The 20,369-nt window shown below is 36.9% G+C and overlaps 1 long non-coding RNA gene across 2 annotated transcripts in view; it reads right to left on the reverse strand.

Moving 5' to 3' along the window:
* Positions 1 to 1,643: 1,643 nt before the first annotated feature.
* LOC309659948 overlaps positions 1,644 to 20,369 on the reverse strand; it is a 369,679-nt gene continuing 350,953 nt past the window's right edge. For both annotated transcript variants that reach the window (XR_014263055.1, XR_014263056.1), the window contains one exon: positions 1,644 to 3,857. This is a non-coding gene — a long non-coding RNA (uncharacterized lncRNA). The remainder of the gene's footprint in view (positions 3,858 to 20,369) is intronic.

Here is a 20,369-nt window from a genome sequence, read left to right on the forward strand (position 1 = left end):
ACCATCATGTTATTCTACACAGCATTGTTTCTGATCAAAGAACTCACTTCACAGCAAATGAAGTGAGTGCAAGGGGTATACGCTCATGGAATTCACTGGTCTTTCAATGTTCCCCACAATCCTGAAGCAGCTGGTTTGATAGAATGGTAGAATGGCCTTTTGAAGATTCAGTGCCAGCTAGGTGACAGTGCCTTTCAGGGTTGGGACAAGCTTCTTAGCTGAATCAGCATCCAATATTTGGTGCTATTTCTACCATAGTCAGGATTCACACGTCCAGGAATAAAGGTGTAAAAATGGGAGTGGCACCACTCCCTATTACCCCTAATGATGCTCTAGCAAGTTTTGCTTGCTCATACTGTAATCTTATGCTCTGCTGGCCCAGAGGTATTGGTTCCAAAGGGAGGAATGCTTCAATCTGGAGATACAACAATGACTGTACTGAACTGGAAGTTAAAGCTCCCCAGACACTTTGGACTCCCGTGCTTCTGAATCAACAAAGGATGTTACTGTGTTGACTGGAGTGATTGATTGTGACTACAAAGGGGAAACTGGACTGTTCCTCCACAATGGAGGTAAGGAAGAGTATGTCTGGAATATAGGAGATCCCATAGGGCATCTCTTAGTATTACCATGACTTGTGATTAAGGTCAATGTTAAACTATAATAATCCAATCCAGACAGGACTACTAGTTGCCCACCCCACCAGGCAAAGAACCACAACCAGTTGAGGTACTTGCTGAAGCAAAGGGAATGCAGAATGAATAGTGGAAGAAGGTAGTTATAAATATCAGCTTCAACCACGTGACCTGTTAGAAAAATGAAGACTGTAACTGTCATGAGTATTTCCTCCTTCTTCTGTTATGAATATGTCTGTGTGAATGTACAGCAAATGTCTTTGTTTTCTTCTCTGTCTTATTTCCTTATCATGGAACATAAGATGTCCTGACTTTATATCATAGTATTTAAGTATTGTTAACTTTACATCATAGTATTTAAATTATGGGATATCAAGGAGAAAAGTAAACATCAATCTTCTGGGGAAGAAGTTAGTGCATGTTTGGTTATATATAGCATAGTTGTATCATGTTAGGTAGAATTGTGGCCTTGTTATTTTCTTTACTTGGAAATTAAGTATAGTTAAAGGAGATGCATATGGGTGCCAAGTTGACAAGGAATAGACTTGTGATGGTTAACTTTATATGTCAAATTTACTAGGTCATGGGTGGCCCAGATATTTGCTTAAACGTTATTCTGAGTGTGTCTGTGAAGGTGTTTCTAGATGAGATTAACATTTGAATCAGTAGACGGAGGAAAGCAGGTTGCCCTCCCCAATGTGAGTGAGCCTCATTCACTCCATGGAAGGCCTGAATAGTGCAAAAATGCTAAGGGAGAATTCATTCTCTCTGCATGACTGCCTTCAAGCTGGGACATTAGTCTTCTTGTGCCCTCAGACTCGGACTTGGATTGGAACTTACACTGTTGGCTCTCCTGGTTCTCAGGCTTTCAGACTCAGACTAGGGCTGTATCATCATCTTTCCTGAGTCTCCAGGTTGCCTCCTGCAGATCTTGGAACTTCTCAGCCTCCATAACTGCATGAGCCAACGTCTTACTTTTTTACGTGTGTGTGTGTATGTATGTGTGTATATATATATATATATATATATATATATATATATATATATAATTATCTCTGTTTCCCTGGAAAAAGTATTATAAGAAAAGTACATAGGGAGGATGCCCAAACTTCTCCATCTGTAGAATCAGGGAAGCTTTTTCAAGCAGTTTATATACTGTAAACTATAAGCAGTTTATATTTAATCTGAAGACTCTTTCAAGAGGTGTGAGCTGAGAAAGAGAAGCAGCTAAAGAAACCATGGAAGAAACTAACACAACATTGTAAAGTAATTACACTCCAGTAAAAAAAAGAGTTTTAATTTTTACTATGGGAAAAACATTAATACTGATGGAAGAAAGCCAGAGGATACTCAAATGTGGAAGATACAAGAAAAGGTGGTATAATTAACAGATAAGGAAAAGGTGATAATATCCTGATGTTAAGACAGAAGTAGAGGGGAGGGGAGCTTCCAGTACAATTAGGGTAACATTTGAATAATGTAAGGAGGCACTATTAATAATTATCCTGGGATGACCTGCATAAAATGAGATTGTTCTTGGAAAACTGGGGCTTTCCTAATAAAGAGAAAGAAAAAAAATGGGTGAAGAGACATGTTGTGGATAAGGTGGCAGAAAGCTGAGAGAATTTACTTGATGGTTTTTATACCTTCTGTGAAGTATATAGTCATCTAGTGAGACTGAAAGCTGAGATAAAGGCATTTAGTGAAAAGAAAGGTGAGTAGATAGGGTAGAGTTCGGAGAGTAGAAAAGCATTAACTGCCAGCTGTGTGAAATGAGAGAATGCTAACTAGAATGGAAACGTTAATTGGCGGTACTGAGCACTCAGTTAAAATGGAGAGCATGCCTGTAACAGAGAGCAAGATTTGCATTTGTGGTTCTTACTCTAGGAGAGCTCAACGGCCTGGTGATCAGATTCAGAATCAGAGTTTTCTAGATGGGTTTTATGTAAGGAAAATGGGACAAAAAATAGAGCACTGTCTCCAGAGTAGGGGTTGATTTATTGTGGTGTCACAAGAAAATTTTTAAATTTGTATTTTTTTATAAATTTTATCTTGCCAATTTTCCAATTATTTTAAAGTAATTATTTAATATATTTAATTATTTAATAAAATAAGTTAAAACTAATATTATGTGTTACTTTATTACTATATTTTATATATTTACATAGATAGAGAGAGACAGAGAGGGAAGAGGGTAAGCATTCAAAAATGGCTTTCTGAAAGCAGTGTGAAACCCAGGTAAAATATATTTGAACATATATTTATTTAAGTCTATGATATAGTCTAAGAGATGCTAAACCATGAAAGTTGAGTTCATTAAAGCCTCTAATCCCTGGTGTCCTGTACTTACCTTTTTCTTACCTCCTTCTGACTTATCTTAAACATGTAAAATGAGCATAACTGAGTTAGATAATTGGAAGTATAGGAGCTTTCATCATTGACAACTGTTCCATCTCAGAGCTCTGAAAGCTAAATGTTTCAACATTTGATCAAGAGATGCAGAGAGTAGCTGTGGGAGTACTAATACAAATGAAGGGAAGGTAATAATCCAGGGGAAAAGGAGGTCGAGAAATTGAGAGGTTAGGGTTTTATACAAGTCTTTCACACAAACATGAAAATTACCCAGGATGATGATAAAATTCAAGAATAATGATGTGAGACCAAGAAGTTTGTAAATATCAGCCACTTTGATGATTAAGTATACAAAGGAGATTATAAAATGTAAAACATGGAATCTGGGGGACATAGGTTTGGAGAAAGTTTTGGAATAAGTGGCAAGTGAGTTTTCCAGAGAAAAGATACAAATGGAATGAGGGTAAGGATGGACGGATTAGCCAGGACAGTGAGGTCCTGACAAGCTGCCAAAATAGCCCGGGCTGTTTTCTGTTTGATGGAAAGAGAATATTACAAGATGGCTATAGCCTGGGTGGATTCCAGTTTTGAGGAATTCGGGGGCTCTGATGGATGAGACTCTATCCTCTCTGGAAGGGGTCCTTTTCTGTCTAGACAGACTGTGTGGCTCTGGCTTTGAGGTCGCTATTCCACTGACTCTCAGGAGTGGTGAGAGGCCTGACTTGTATATAATGAGATTAACAGGCAAAGGGCCCGGAGTCCAGAGGCCACATTCATCACTGAGGATTGCTCCATCTCAGAACTCACTCACCTCAAAGTCCAGAGCATAGTCATGGGAGTACTGGTACAGGTGCAGAGGAGATAGTGGTTCTGGGGAGGACACAAGAAGGAAGTCATGAGATTGAGAGATTAGGGCAACCCATAACACAGCCAACCAGATACGTCACTGTGTAGGTGAGTAGGTGATATAAGTGGTACTCAGACTCATCAATGGTGTTGTTTGGGTGTTTATCTAATTCTGGAAGTACAAACCTGCAATCAAAAACTTTTGTATACTATGGTTCCCGCGCTTAAGACGATAGAGAATTACAAGACAGAATTTCTGGCTGCCCTGAATTCCCTCACATTATGGAATTTTCTTCATTTTGAAGAAGGATAAGGAAATGGATGCAAGGAGTAACGGCCTGAAATTTAGTTCCTTCCACTGAAAAACCATGTGTCTTTAAACAATTTAGTTAACTTTCCAGTTTCTTCATCTAGAAAATAATGCCATAAACATTTATTTTATATATATATATATATATACACTTATATATATTATATATATGTATATTTAAACAACCACTATAACATACTAAAGTAAGTAGAATGTATTTTATATCTCTTTCTTTGAGGGAAATATGTCACAGGTTAAATGATCTGCCTAATGTCACACAATACTATACTAGGTTCTTGCTTGTGGAGTTGAATTTAGAGCCCAGGTCTCCGACAGAGAATTATATGATTCTACAAATTTGATTTGTGAATGCTAACTGCATTTACCCCTATTTTACAAAACAGTAATTTCTGTATCACAGTGAATTCAAGATAAAATTTAACTTAAAAGAAAATCTGGGAATAAAGCCTCATCCCAATATCCTAAAGAAATCTAGGAATATACTAACCCTGTCTTGACAAGGCACCTTCTTATAAATTTATTATAAGACTCATTCTATATATAAGGAATAAGTATAAAATGTCAATTTGACATTAATTAGTCTCGTGCTTGAGATGCTCAAAGCAGAGGCCAGGTAAAGCCCAGTTAGAAACTATGGGCAAGCATAGATGCCCAAGAGATGTACGAAACTAAAGGTACAAAATTAAATTCTGGCATTTTACCAATCTTGGGCTGAATTGTTAGCAGAGGAGATGTAAGTGTTCATGAATGTTCTTCGAGTCAGTTGGAAGGAAGAGTGGAGAGCAAGATGGATGAGTCCTAAGAGGACTCTGAATTGGTTCACCATTGCCCGGAGTAGAAGAGTGGGTACACACACAGTGAGCTTTTACACAGAGCTGCCCATTAGAGAAAGTAGTCTAATCAATTTTTTGTGCATCTGACCAACAATTTTATTAATTGCTCCTTTTGTGTGCTTGGGGAGAAAAAAAATAAAAGAGGATAATAGAAGCAAGAAGCAGAGAGGGAGCAGAGATCTTCCTCACATACACACTAATAAAAGGCAATGCCAGTTTGTGAAGGGTGAGGGCAGAGATTAAGCAAAAGCTATACCTACTGCTGAGACTCAAATATTGAATTGTATATCTCTTTCACTAGTGCTGCTGAGATAGGTCTCAGGGTTTTGTATTTTATATCTGTTTTATGTTAGGGGAAATGGTAGATGTATGTTAGCACACTGGAGGTAGAAGAGGAGTACCATGTGCAAACTTTGGAGGTGACTCTTACCCAGATAGGAAGCACTGAAAAAAGCTTCCTAGTGGAGGTGTTACTGGAGCAGAGCCTGGAAACATAATATGGTGTAGTTAGTACATATGTGCTCATAATGTGGTACAATTTGTTCTAAATGTTTTACATACTTTAACTCATTTAATCTTTATATTAACCCTAAAGATGTTATCATCATCTCCATTTTACAAGTGAGGAAATTGAGGCACAGGGCCAGTAAGGAGCAGAATTAGTGTTTGAACTCAGTTGTCTGCTCCTAGAGTCCATGGTCTTCTACAATACTACACTGCCTTTTAAGAAGAGGTGCTGGTGGTTTTTACAGAATATGAAGTGGCATGAAGGGAGAATGAGGCATTTGAAAAGCTGAAAAAAATGGGCATTGTCAAGGCACATGTATGTGTATATGTACATATACACAGACATGTATATGTATAAACATTATATAACTTAAATTCTGTAAATAAAAAGTCACCTTTTAAATATATAAATAGAAACAAGGTTTCTATAAATATAAAAGAAAGAATTGTAGTATAAGTGAGAAATCCAGGCAGTGGCTGGTTAACCAATAATAACAGGTCACCAGAAAATCATTACCTTTCCTGATATGTTTCTTTTCAGTGTGAGTAACACATACTGGGAAAACCGACATGAATATAAATTGACTAAGAGGGCTATGATTTATAATACTTAATGAACTGTAGTATAGGAGTGAAATAATTATATGACTAAGATATTAAAACTTTTGGTTACATTTCAATAGGGACAAAACCATAACTAGGTAGCAAATATACTTCATTTTATCCACAGCTGAATCCAGTTCCTTCTAATATGCCCTCCAGCCAAAGGAAATATGAAAGGCTTTGACTTTTTCCGTTTTCTTTTTTTTAAGTTTTCAAAAAGCTCTTCTCTCTACTGTTACTAAGAGGAAAAAGAAACTGTTGCCAAGTAACAAGAAAATACATTGTCCAGCATATATGTGTGTCTCCTCAGTTGCATATCAAATGCAAAACCCTCTGCTGCTCTCAAGGACATGGTGTGAGATATTCAGAACACTGCGATACAGGAGTTCCAAGCCCGTCTGACCCCGTGAAGTTCAGTGCTTCTCTAACAGCAATATTCAGCTGTATATATAATTTTTTATACTCCACTTTGAGGAACAAGTACATTACTAATGCAACTGCACTTTTCATTTACTTGAAGCTCTGTGCTTAATCGTGAGCAAGTAATTTGAAGGAAGATTATCTTGCTTGTTTCGTTTCTTCTTCCTGATGGAAAACAGATGTCAGATTTGACCTGCTTAACAAAACTTCCTCTTTGTTCATCAGCAATAGGTAGGTAAATAGATCTATTATGATTTACTCTGACATAATACCAGAGAGCCACTCTGTGATTTGAGAAAGTTACAGATATATGTTCAAGACATTGACTCATCCAAAAGGTATCACAATCCACGAAACATTAAGTGAACACTCACTCTAAGTAATGACTACCTACTTGCTACGTCCCTTCCTAAGAAAATTTACAACGATCCTCTATTTTTTCTGCCATTTGTACCATATGTGCACATCATGTCCAAAGCTAATTGGACCAATGACACACCTAAGGAGAATCAATTTGCTAGATGAGTTAAGCAAGTTAATATCTTCTCTTGAAAATGCATATTAGAAGACACATAGTCAGATGGTGATTTGCACTGGGGTCATATAACATTGGGGCCATGTTAAGTTATATTCAGGCAGGACAAACTTATGTAGATAGAGAGGAGATAAAGGTAAAGAAAAGAAGAAAATGAGAGAGACTGTATCACATCTGTAATTGAAAGAGGCAAAAGATAAACAACCCATGAGAGAAGTAGACATTGACTTTAAAAAGATTAGATTTTATTAACATTGGTTGGTTTTATTTTTTAATTATTCCTTTCAAATGTGCCCTACTAGATCCCTTTCCTTTGCCTTAGAAAGATGCTTTGGTCACTGTCCGTCATTAAAATTTAATTCAGTCTCGTTTAATATTCCAGTCACACATCTGATTCAAAGAACTTACTCCCCACCCTGCCCCTCTCCCATTCACCCCTTCTAGTCACTTGCTCTTTTAATAGTTTGTGGGTGGAAAGACATGAGAAAATGTTCCCATACTTAACTTAGTAAGGTTATCTCTGGTGATAAATATCCCTGGACATTTTGGTTCAATCTGATTCTATCTGATTCTGGATGTCCCCGAGGAGACGATAAGTGTGATTTTCTTAGAAGGGGCATCACCTCGATCCTAGACCATTCCACTGTAGATTATCCTCTCAGACAGAGGCAGCTTTGTCCCTAAGTGATCCTGCTTGAAGTCCAATTTCTGATCCTGTTTTGTAATGTTAGGCATCCCCCTGTTTTGCCTGGCAGCTGTCTGGTCAGCTCTGTCTTCTGTCCCTTCATTAATTTCCTTTCTCCTTCAATCAAACACCCAGTGACTGCTGAGGTTTGCTCTCTCATCAACTGAGGGTCAAAGACAATAAGGATGGAATAGAGGTTGCCTCCATCTTCTTCCAAATACCTTTCATCATGCTTTCTCCAAGTCCTAATAGCATGGGATTCTCCAGATGATCCTCAGCCTGCCAAAAGCTGTGCACAATAAATGTACATCACCCCAAATTCAGAGCATACAAATCAAGGTCTTCAAGAGCTTCCTCATTATTCTCTTCTCTCATGATCACAAGAATGGGCTTTCAAGTTCTGCAATTTGACCAAGATCCACTCAGGTAATGAGATGCCCAATTCTATTTCTTAGAGGTATACCCAATCTCTCCTAGTGATTCTCTTCGACCATCCCTCAAACTTGGCTATGCTACTGGTAAGTAGCTCTTACTTTCTCTCTTCTGTAGTTGAGAAGAAGGGAGAGATGCAAGAGGGATACTTAGCAGCCTCTTACCATTTTTGGTACACTCTGCCCACGTGCAGTGCCAAGACAATCTGACTCTTCTATATACCCTCTAGTCTCTCTTTTTCTTCTCTAGGGAGAGCGTGGTGGAGTAATCATTGGTAAGCTCTGTGGAGAGAAATCTGGCCACCATTATGAGTTGTTCATTGGAATTCTCTTTAGAATATAAAGCACTAGGAGTCTGTTGTAAGCTTAAATTACAATTAGCTTTAACTGCAATTCCAAAATATCAGAAAATGTCTCATTCTATATCATTTACACTGACTCTACTGTTTAAGCTTCTTTTCTTATGAGAACCGGCTGTATTTCCTGTCCTTGGTTTCTGTGAGACATAGTATTAAAATAAACCAACTACTTACTTTACCAATTTCTGTGACCTTCTGCTCTTATGCTCAAACATTACCCAGTGGAAACAATGAGCCCGTTCCCATAATAGTCTCTGGGAAGGGGGGTTGATGAGGGGACACATTATCAAGAAACTTAGAATCTGCTTGAAAGACAGAACTTACACACATAAAAATAACAGTATACCATATTATTTCAATGAGTACCAAAAGAATTGTCAGAGACAATCATCACTCAAGAAAGCTTCTGGTTCATAGCTGGCAATCATGCCATTATCCTACAGAATCGATAATTGGAAAATAGAAGCACATTTTCATTTAGAAGAAAAAAAGAAGACAGGCTGCCTCTTCATTTTGAGAGTTTTGAATGTTGTCTTTAGACAAGAATCTTTATAAGAATAAAAAAATAATTTATATACTTACAAATCATAGCAATGCCTAGGATAAAATCCTTTAAATGACAGAAGGTAAATTTTAAAACTTTTCTATACATACATGTGTATATTTGTGTGGCGTGTATACATATTTTGAATGTATGTATGTACTTATAAACATATATGTGTATATATTAATGTGTGTATATATATTTATACACATAAATTTTAAACAAAAAGTGGTAGAAATAAAGTAAAATTGGGCTCATAACTATGAAATTTATTTCACTGACCATTATATTTTAATAGTTAAGTGTTGAAAAAAACAACCTTGGAACAAATTTGATAATTATTTGAAAATGAGCCAGTAAGGTATACTTTACTTTCAAACTTACTTTGGGGCCTAGCCTCTAAAACTTACTATCTGGGTAGCTGTCTTACTCTGCTCAGGTTGCTATAACAAAAATATCAAAGACTGGGTGGCTTAAACAACAAACATTTCTCACAGTTCTGGAGGCTAAGAAGTCCAAGATCAAGGCATCTGCAAATTTAGTGCCAGTTGAGAGAGCTCACTTCATAAATTGCTATCTTCTCCCTGTGTCCTCACAGGGTGGCCAGGATAAGGGTCTGGGGTCTCTTTTATAAATGACAGGCCCCAAGTAAGTCCAAAACTTAATGAGGCAAATTCCATTAGGCCCCACCAGGCCTACTGGAGTGGCAACATCATCCCCAAGGCTCAGGAGAACAGCTTCACGTCGAATCTGCTTGGGCCCTACCCTGGGGTGGCTGCCTACAGGGGCTGTGCCTGCGGCTCTCCAGGGTAGGGGTCCTGTACCCACCTTGGTTCCAGGCAGCCCTATTCTTTGAAAGCTAGGCAGAGGTAGCCATGCCCCATGAGCCTGTGCACTCTGTCATTGGCAGAGATTGCCCCACACAGATGCTGACAAAGTTAGTTGCCTGCAGCCTGGGGAGGGGCTGTGTGCTATACTAGAGCCCACCAGAACCAAACCTGGGGCAGACGAGGAGTGCGGCACTGAGGTGTAGAGAAAGGAACTGGTGACTTACATAGTATCAGGCAGTGCAAGCCTAGGTCCCACAGATACCCACAAGCCCTCTTTTGAAATTGCTCTGCCCTCTGGGCCCTTGCACTCTGGGCCTGTGACATGAGTGGCAGCTCTGATGATCTCCAAATCACCTTTGGTGGCATTCTTTCATTGTCTTGGAGAATAGCTCCTAGCGTCTGTTGAGATGGCTGATACATACTTATCTTCTTATCGAATGGTCACCTGGCCACACCCACAGCATTCTAATTTTTTATAATATGGATAGGCTGAGAATTTTCCAAATCCTTAAGTTTTGCTTGCTTTTTTGCTTAACAATTCTTGTCTGTAAGTTATTTCTCTCTGCTCATGTTTTACTATATGCAATCAGGTGGAGCCAAGGCACAGCTTCAACAATTTGCTCAGAAATAACTTTAGGTAAATATCCAATTTCATCAATTGCAAGTTCTACCTTCTAAAAAACACTAGAATAGGAACATAATTCAGCCAAGTTCTTTGCTACTTTGTAACAAGGATGGCCTTTCCTTCTGTTTCCAATAACATGTTCCTCATTTCTAACTGAGATATCACCAAAATGACCTTTAACTGTCATATTTCTACCAAGTCATGTTCTGGATTACTTAGCTATTCTCTAAGAAAATTGAGACTTTCTTTCCAACTCTACTCTTTTCTTTCTGAGCTCTCACCAAAATTGCCCTTAATGGTTGGTTCACAGTAATGTGGGTTTTTTTCTAGTATGCATCTCAAAACTCTTCCATCCTCTTCCCAATACCCAGTTCCAAAGCCTCTTCCATGGCATTTGTTACAGTAATATCCCCACTTTTTGTCTTAGTTTCTGTCTTAGTTCATTCAGGCTGCTGTAACAAACATACAAACAAACAAAACTAAACAAAAACAAAAACATAGACTGGTTAAGGGGCATGGCCAAGATGGCAGACTAGAAATACCCTGAACTCAACTTCTCCCACAGGAACACCAAAATCACAACTACTCACAGAGCAACTATCTATGCGTACAACCCGAAGACTAGCAGAAAAGATTTTCCACAACTAAAGATAAAAAGAAGGAACCACAACAAGATGGGTAAGAGGGGCAGAGACACAGTATAGTAAGGATTCACACCCCTGGGTCAGCAACCCACAAATGGGAAGATAATCACAATTGCAGAGGTCCTCCCCAAGAAGCAAGGGGTCTGAGCCCCACATTGGGCTCCTCATCCTGGGGGTGTTACACCAGGGAGATGAGCCCATAGGATGCCTGGCTTGGAAACTAGTGGGGCTTATGTCTGAGAGAGCGAGAGGGCTATAGGAACAGAGATTTTGCTCTTAAAGAACATGTGCAAAATCTCACACATTCCAAGTCTCAGTGCAGAGGCAGTAGTTTGAAAGAAACCTAGGTCAGACCCACTTGCTGATCTTGGAGAGCCTCCCAGAGAGTTAGGAGGCAATTGGTATTCTGCCTGGGGACAGAGACATTGGCAGCAGCCATTTTTAAAAGCTTGTTCAACCACATGAACTCTAGTACTGACAAGTGCCATTTTGCCATCCTCCTTCTAGCCTATTAGTGCTGGGGGCTTAACCACCTACCAGCAGACTGGCACCAGCACTGCAGCCCTCTGGCCCACAGAGCCAGCCACAAGGACCTGGCCCCGTCACCCAGGAGGTGGACACCAGCCCCGTGGCTCTTTGGTCCCTCAACTTGTGCAACCAGATACACAGGCACCTAGCCCCACCATCCAGCAGACCGGCAGCCACCACACAAGGCAAGGCCTTGCAGCCAACTGGGCCGGTGGCCAGCCCCACCTACCAGCACACCCACAGTAGTCGACCCTATCATAATGGAAGGGCCTACACAGGCCACACTATAAGGGCCTACACAGGCCACACAGGGGGCACCTTTAGAGCATACAGCTCTGGTGACCAGAGGAGAGGATGCTTCTGGGTCCCATAGGATGTCTCCTACATAAGGCCACTACTCCAAGATTTGGGAAACATTACCAACCTATCTAATGCATAGAAATAAACACAGAGAACTAGGCAAAATAAGGAGACAGAGGAATATGTTCCAAACGAAAAAACAAGGCAAAACCTCAGAAGAACTAAACGAAGTGGAGATAAGCAATCTAATAAGTAGAGAGTTCAAGGTATTAATCATAAAGGTGCTCACTGAGCTCAGGAGAAGAATGTATGAACATAAATTTAAAGAAGAAATATAAAGAAGCAGCAAACAGAGGTAAAAATACAATAACTGAAATAAAATGTACACTAGAAGGAATCAACAGATTAGATGACACAGAAGACCAAATCAGTCATCTGTAAGACAGAGTAGTGGGAATCACCCAAGCTGAACAGAAAAAAGAAAACAAAATGAAAATAAATGAGTATACTTTATGAGACCTCTAGGACAATATCTAATATACTAATTTCCATATTATAGGGGTCCAAGAAGGAAAAGAGAGAAAGAAAAGGGCAGATAAATTATTTGAAGAAATAAGATGTAAAAAAATTCCCTAATGTGGAAAATGAAACAGACATTCAGGTCCAGGACGCACAGAGAGTTCCAAACAAGACAAACCCAAGATGTCTAAACCAATACACATTACAATTAAAAAGGCAAAAATTAAAGATAAAGAGAGAATCCTAAAAACAGCAAGAGAAAAACAACATATTGAGTTACATATAAGGGGACTCCCAGAAGACAACTAGCTTACTTCTCAGCAGAAAGTTTTCTGGCCAGAAAGGAATGGAAATATATATTCAAAGTAATGAAAAGAAATAACCTAGAGTCAAGAGTATACTACCAGACAAGGCTGTAATTCAGATTTGAAGGACAGATAAAGAGTTTTACAGACAAGCTAAAGATAAAATGCTTTTTTTTTCCTACTTTCAAGAGAATATTCTGCCAGATGGAACAATGGTCAGAATCCTAGAGATTACTCTAAAAGGTTCTTAAACCTAGGAGTATACTTAACCAAGGAGGTGAAAGAACTGTACACTGAAAACTATAAGACACTGTTGAAAGAAACTGAAGAAGACACAAGTAAATTCAAATATATTCCATGCTCATGGACTGGAAGAATTAACATTATCAAAATGTCCATATTACCTAAAACAATCTACAGATTCAATGCAATCTGTATCAAATTATACAGACTTTTTTCACAGAAATAGAACAAAAAAAATCTAAAATTTATATGGAACTGCAAAAGACCTCAAATAGCCAAAGCAATTCTGAGAAAAAATAACAAAGCTGGAGGTATCACACGCCCTGATTTCAAACTATATTACAAAGCCATAGTAGTCAAAACAGCATGGTATTGGCAGAAAAACAGACACACAGATCAATGGAACAGAACTGAGATCCCAGAAATAAACCCATGCATATGTAGACAATTTATGACAAAGGATCAAAGAACACACAGTGAAGAAAGGACAGTCTCTTCAATAAATGGTGCTGGGAAAACTGGACAGCCACATGCAAAAAAATGAAACTAAATTACTATCTTACACCATACACAAAAATTAACTCAAAGTGTATTGAAGACTTGAATGTGAGATCTGAAACCACAGAACTCCTAGAAGAAAACACAGGCGGTATACACTCTTTGATATAGGTCTTAGCAAAGATTTTCTAGCTATGTCTTCTCAGGCAAGGGAAACAAAAGCAAAAATAAACAAATGGGATTACATCAAACTAAAAAGCTTCTTCACAGCAAAGGAAACCATTAATAAAATAAAAATACAACCTACCAAATGGGAGAAGATATTTGCAAATGATATACCTGATAAGGGGTTAATACAAAATATATAAAATATAAAATATATGAAATACATAAAAATAACTAATACAATTCAACAACAAAAAATAAACAACCCGATTAAAAAATGGCCAGAGGACCTGATAAACATTTTTCCACAGAAGACATACAGATGGCCAACAGACAAGTGAAAAGGTGCTTAACATCAGGGAAATGCAAATGAAAACCACAATGAGATATCACTTCACACCTGTCAGAATGGCATCAAAAAGACAACAAATAACAAGTGTTGGTGAAAATTTGAAGAAAAGGGAATCCTAGCACACTGTTAGTGGAAATGTAATTTGGTGCAGCCACTATGGAAGACAGTATGAAGATTCCTAAAAAATTAAGGATATAACTACCATATGATCCACCTATCCCACTTCTGGGTATTTAAACACTAATTTGAAAGGATGTCTGCACCCCCATATTCATTGCAGCATTATTTACAATAGCCAAGATATGGAAACAACCTAAGTGTCCATCAAGGGATGAATGGATAAAGAAGATGTGGTATACATACTATAAATATGGAATACTACAGAGCTATAAAATAAGATGAAATCTTGCCATTTGTGACAACATGGATGGAACATGAAGGTATCATGCTAAGTGAAATAAATCAAAGAGAAAGAGACAAATACCATATGATTTCATTCATATGTGGAATATAAACACTAGTAAACAAACAAAAAACCAAAATAAATGAATAAAACAAACTAAATGAAATCAAACATGTAGATACAGAGAACAGAGAAGTAGTTACCAAAGAAGGAGAGGTTGCAGGGAGCATGAAATGGGTAAAGGGGATGAACTATATGATGACGGATGAAAACTAAAGTTTTGGTGGTGAGCACACTGTAGGGTATACAGAAGTAGAAATATAATGTTGTATACATGAAACTTATATAATATTATAAATCAATGTAACCTCAATTAAAAAATAATTAATACTCTAAAAAAGATAAAAGAAAAAGAAATAAAAGGTTTAAAACCTTTATCACATTTAAAAGTTTTAAAATATATAATAATGAAATGATGTTATGACTTCCAGAGGAAAAATAATAATTTAATAGAACGCATATATATGAATGTAGCATATAATAAGGGCTATCACAAACCAACAGGAAAATAAAGGATTGCTCAGTAAATTTTAAAGTATTCGTTATTTGTGGAAAAAATCAACTTAAATTTAGATTCCCATCTCATATCATTTATATATTGCAAGTATATAAAAAAATAAAGAAAACATTAAGAACTAGAATTATGGGAGAACATTTGTTATTGAAATAGAGGTGTTACTTTGTAATCTTTGAAGCAAAGGAAGAAATCATTAAATAAATTGATGATCTGACCATATACAAACTTCTGATTTCTGCACAATAAAAACATTATGGATAAAATGGAAAGGTAAATAACAAAATTGGCAAATTATTTGCAAAAAAACCTATTACAGAAAAATTATTGATCACTGTAACCTAAAAAGAGAATGTACTAGCTGTGCAGTCTTCAGCAGATGTCCTCACCTTATCTCTCTTCAGTTTCCTAACACATAAAATGGAAATATTAAGTAAGACTGTTTATTTACTGGCCTGTTGTTGGGAGCATATTAGGTAACTCATATAAAGCTTTTAAATGGTGTCTGGTATATAGCTAGTGATTCACAGAATTTAAACTGTTGCTGTTGTTATTATTAGATGAAAATTCTGAGGAAAAACAAAGCATACATACTATTTACCCAAGAAAATATTAAAAATGGTTAAAAGGGGTATAAAAATTATAATTTCAAGATATCACTTTATCACATTAGCAAAGATGAAAAATGGTACCATTCAATGAGGGAATAAATATAATTAAAGTCACTTCACATACTGCTAGTTATAAGTTTATATGTCTTTCTAGTAAGAAATTTGGCATCATGTATTTAGAATTTTTAAATCATTTGCTTTTTTAATAAAATAACTCTTTTAGGAATATATCCTGAAGAAATAGATACTTGGACAAATATGGATACATATATATATATATGTGTGTGTCTATGTTTTTCACAATATTATTTAGTGTTTGATAAGTTTATTGAGGTATTCAATGTTATTTATAATATCAAAGATTTAGAAATAATTAACAAGTCCAAAAATAGGTGACTGGTTACATAAAGCTAATAGATTATGCAACCGTTGAGGGTAAGATTTTTATAGATATTATATGGTATGGGGAAATGTTTGCTAGAAACAGTTTCTTTTTTCTTAAGGTGAACATATTCCTGTATGCATATCAGAAAAAAAGGCTACAAAGATCACATAAAAATATGCAAAGAAATATAAAAATACTTTAAATTATTAACAGTAGCTAACTGCATGATGGGAATATGTTTTTATTATTTTATTTTACCTTTCTTTTGCTTCCAACGTCATTAGATAACTGTAACTGCTAATTTTAAAAAAATCTAGGAAATAAAATATTGAGGCTGTATTATATAATAAAGAATGAGGACATGACTTTTGCAGATCTGACTGTGATTCCTGGCACTGTCACTTACACTGCACGACTTTGGTCACATTACTTAACTTCTAAAGCCTCAATTTTCTCATTTCAAAGTAAAGATAGTAATATCGCAGTTGCCATGTAAGGATTACATAGGCTAATAATACAGAGCTTGGTGAATAGAATGCACTCAATAATTGCTAGCTACAACTGCAATTGTACAATTATTACAGTTATTTTGTAGTCTCCAAAGCAAACACCAAGGTGATCCATTCCCTTCCTTTTACAGTATTCTGATGACCCAGCATACTCATTGTGAGCTCCAGGGTGTGGGAGGACTGCCCTGGAGGGCTCTTGTCAAGATCACCGTTTCCAAAATGCATATGGTTATCACAATTGCTTGGAAACTGTAAAAATACAGAAAGCTGCCTCTGTCCTCAACCCGTACTGAGTAAGTTCTGATTAAGTTTGTCCAGTACAGTGTCTGTGTATTTATATATTTACAAAATTCCCCAGGCAATTCCATGAGATTAGAACCAGTAGTATAGATCCATCAAACACTGAGTAGAGGTTGCTAGTTTAAAATATAGACCTATTTTAAGTATCATGCAGAATGCTGGAATGTCAAGCTAAAGAAATGTGGGCTGGAAGATTTTAATTCCCTGAACATTTAACCTGATGATTCTCCCTCACAGTACAGGCCAGCGGCAAGAAGCTCTGCCCTAGGCATGGTGGCTTCAGGTAGCACAAATAATTTATGAAAATGGATATCTAATTGAGGCAGTTTGTTCCTCAGATTGTTCTGGTCCAAAAAGTATGATTATATATGTAATGGGGCCAGGAAGGCTGTGAAAGTATGGGGTGACAGATATTGGCAAGCAGGGTTGGTGGGGAAGAATGATGCTTCTTCCTTCATGGCGCTCTCTTCCTCTAGATGTTGACAAGGGCTCCAACTTTAACCGAACTTCGCTCAGGGTCCTCTGAGCACTTTTTTCAATTAGGCCTTGTCCTTGGCCCCATCTTTGGTCTGCTGAACCTAATTTTCATAAAGAATCCTGCTAATCCAGTTTAGAGACACTATCTCAACCCTTGATATCCAATCAAGTTCCTCTTTCTCCCCACACCTGATACCTAACCAAGTTCTCAGTAATTATCATCCATTTCTTCACCTGCCTACGGGCATTTATAAATCCCACCTGACCCTCTTATACTCAAGGTTGAGTTCAATTGTCCTCTCCTATTGCAATAGTCTTGAACGAAGTCTTCCTTGCCTGTTTAACTCTGTCCCGTGCAATTTTTCTTTGACAATATCCAGGGTGCTGCTTTCCATCACAGAGTTTTTCCATGTTCTGGCAAATCAAAAGTAAGCTTCGTACCCAAGGTAAGTCAGTAAGATATAAGGAGAGTCAAATGGCTTCACTGTTCCTGGAAAGTCTAAAAGAAGCACCCTGGCTGCTGCCTAGAAAAGTCTTCTCTGCCAATGGAGAGTAAATGTATATTTAATATTTGGCACAGGTGAAGTTTGGTGTCCAATCACTATAGCCTAGGAGTTCCGCAAGGCTGAGAATTTAACTCCCAGATGTGGCTAATGAAGTGGCTGCTAGTGGATAGTGGCTGCAGCACCCTGAATGTTGACTCTTTCTGATACACTTGGTACCTTCACATCTGGTGCCTCATCCTGGGACAGTCCTGTCAGTGGTCACATTTCCTTTCTCACAATCCTTCCAAATCTAGGATGTCTCTGTACTCCAGAGTGAGAATCTTTTCTCTCTTTCCATATATTCTCTGACAGTAACTGTCTATGTGCATGACTGCTTCCCATTTCACTGCAGTCTTAGAATTTTAAATTCAAGAGCAACAGTACTTTACTTTTTTCCCACTCTCTCTGTATTTTTACTGTATCATGTTGACATTGAACATGGACACATACCAGAGTTCAATGAGCCAACAATATAATAGGAAAAAAATTACCTCAGTTAAAATTCAAAAATGCCATTCTACTATGTATGTAAAACAAGCAATGTAAAAACAGAGATAAAGTACTTATCTCAATAAATCAATCTTGAAAATTACATACTCTCCCATTTAGAATTCATCCTATCCATTTGCTTTGAAAACTCCAATGGCTTATCACATACTCAAAAACATCTGACCTTCAAGTACTTCTGACTTCATTTATTTTTAGGTGCCAGAATCCATCTGGATTTAATCCCAGCTCCTCTCCACTCTGAGACTCTCCAAGAATATCTTCATTAGGTTACACATTCCAAGGATACATCAGTATCATCCAGATTAAGGGCAGATGAATCAACACTGAATTTAGCCCAGCTAGCTCCATCCATCATGATTACCTCCATTTAAAGATTATACATGTACATTTCTCAGCAGAAAGTCTCTGACAAAATGTGATAACATATTAAAAAGTAAAAAAAAAAATTAAATTCAAGACTAGTGAGACTCATCATACAAAGCATGTTATTTCTATATTTATTATAGTTCCTGAGCCCCTCTAACAGTAATAAAAAGGATATATAATTACTACATATTGTAACGACCTCTAACTAGGTATTAAGTATTGATATGTTATATTCCAGAATTCCTATTTCAGAAATAGGTCTCTCTGTCCTAATATGTGTCTCTAAAAATTATTTTTCATAAATATTTTTATTTAGAAAAATCTGTGTTCAGATTACTCAAAGAATATACTTAGGCTGCCATAACATCACAAAACATATAGATGTCAGCTCTTCTAATACACCTAAGGACATTTTATAACACAAAAAATGTTTTATCTGTTAAAAGATTTTTAGAGTATAGAGGAATCCAGTGTTGTTTTTTGTAAAAATGATTGTTAGAGAAAATATTCACTGAATGATATTGTAATTATTTGTTCCTTATACTGATATTCATTTGGGGTATGCATTTGCTGAATAAACACTTTAGTGGCTCCTATATATGCCAGGCATTATGCTAAATGCTCAAAGGTGAATAGTGAGGTCTTTGCTCTATTCAAGCACATCAATAAAGTGTCTTTCAGTGCACACAGCCAACAAGATCTGTGTGCTTCAGGCCATTCTGGATGCTTGTGAAGGAGGCTGCACAGCTTTGAAAGCCAGAATGGTGACAGTGCTTCTGACATTCTTCCATCACTAAAATCCTATGATTGTCTCATTCTTATTATTTCATTTATTTCCAAAGCCATTTAGTTTTTTGGGGCTCTTACTCTTCTCTGAAGGGTGAGACTCATGACAGTATAAAATCTCTCTGGAAGATTCCACAATGGCTCTGTGAAGGCTATGTGGATAAAGTTCATATACTATTTTCGGTTTCTGGAGAGAATTACTTCTGACATCAAGCTTCAAATGCTTACCTATTTTTCCATATGATAAATCGGTCTGATATTATTTACTTTCTGCTTCTAATATAGCACCTATTATACTGAAGGATAAGGAAAATCTCTGACTGGACAAAAAAAAGAAAATCTAACTTAAATATCAACTCTCTTTTTAATCAATTTACAAATCACATTTGTATTTTCATCTTCATGGCTGGAACTTGTTTCTTCATCTATAAAATAGAGGGCTTCACAAAAGAAAACTCTAATAACACTTTTTGCTTTTCTAAAGAATGGTTTTTATTTTCAGTAATGGGATAAATGAAAGGAAAAATACATAGCAATATGGTTGTAAAAAATTTTGTCACTGAGTATCTTACAATTTTAAGAAGGCCCTGTTCTTTGGCAAATTGAGATGATAATCTCAAAAAATAATTCTAGTTTTGAGAAGAACCTGTTCTTTCATGATCTTAGAATTAAATAAATTTTCTTAAGAATGGTTATGAAGTTATATATGCTAACATAGTCCTCACACTTAGAATAATTATAATAAATAATGAAAAATTTTGTGTAAAAATGGTATACCCTGTTCTAAATACATTAAAATATGATGTATTTCAG

This window comes from Balaenoptera physalus (assembly GCF_965194825.1).
Source record: "Balaenoptera physalus genome assembly, chromosome: 4".
Lineage (NCBI taxonomy): Eukaryota > Metazoa > Chordata > Mammalia > Artiodactyla > Balaenopteridae > Balaenoptera > Balaenoptera physalus.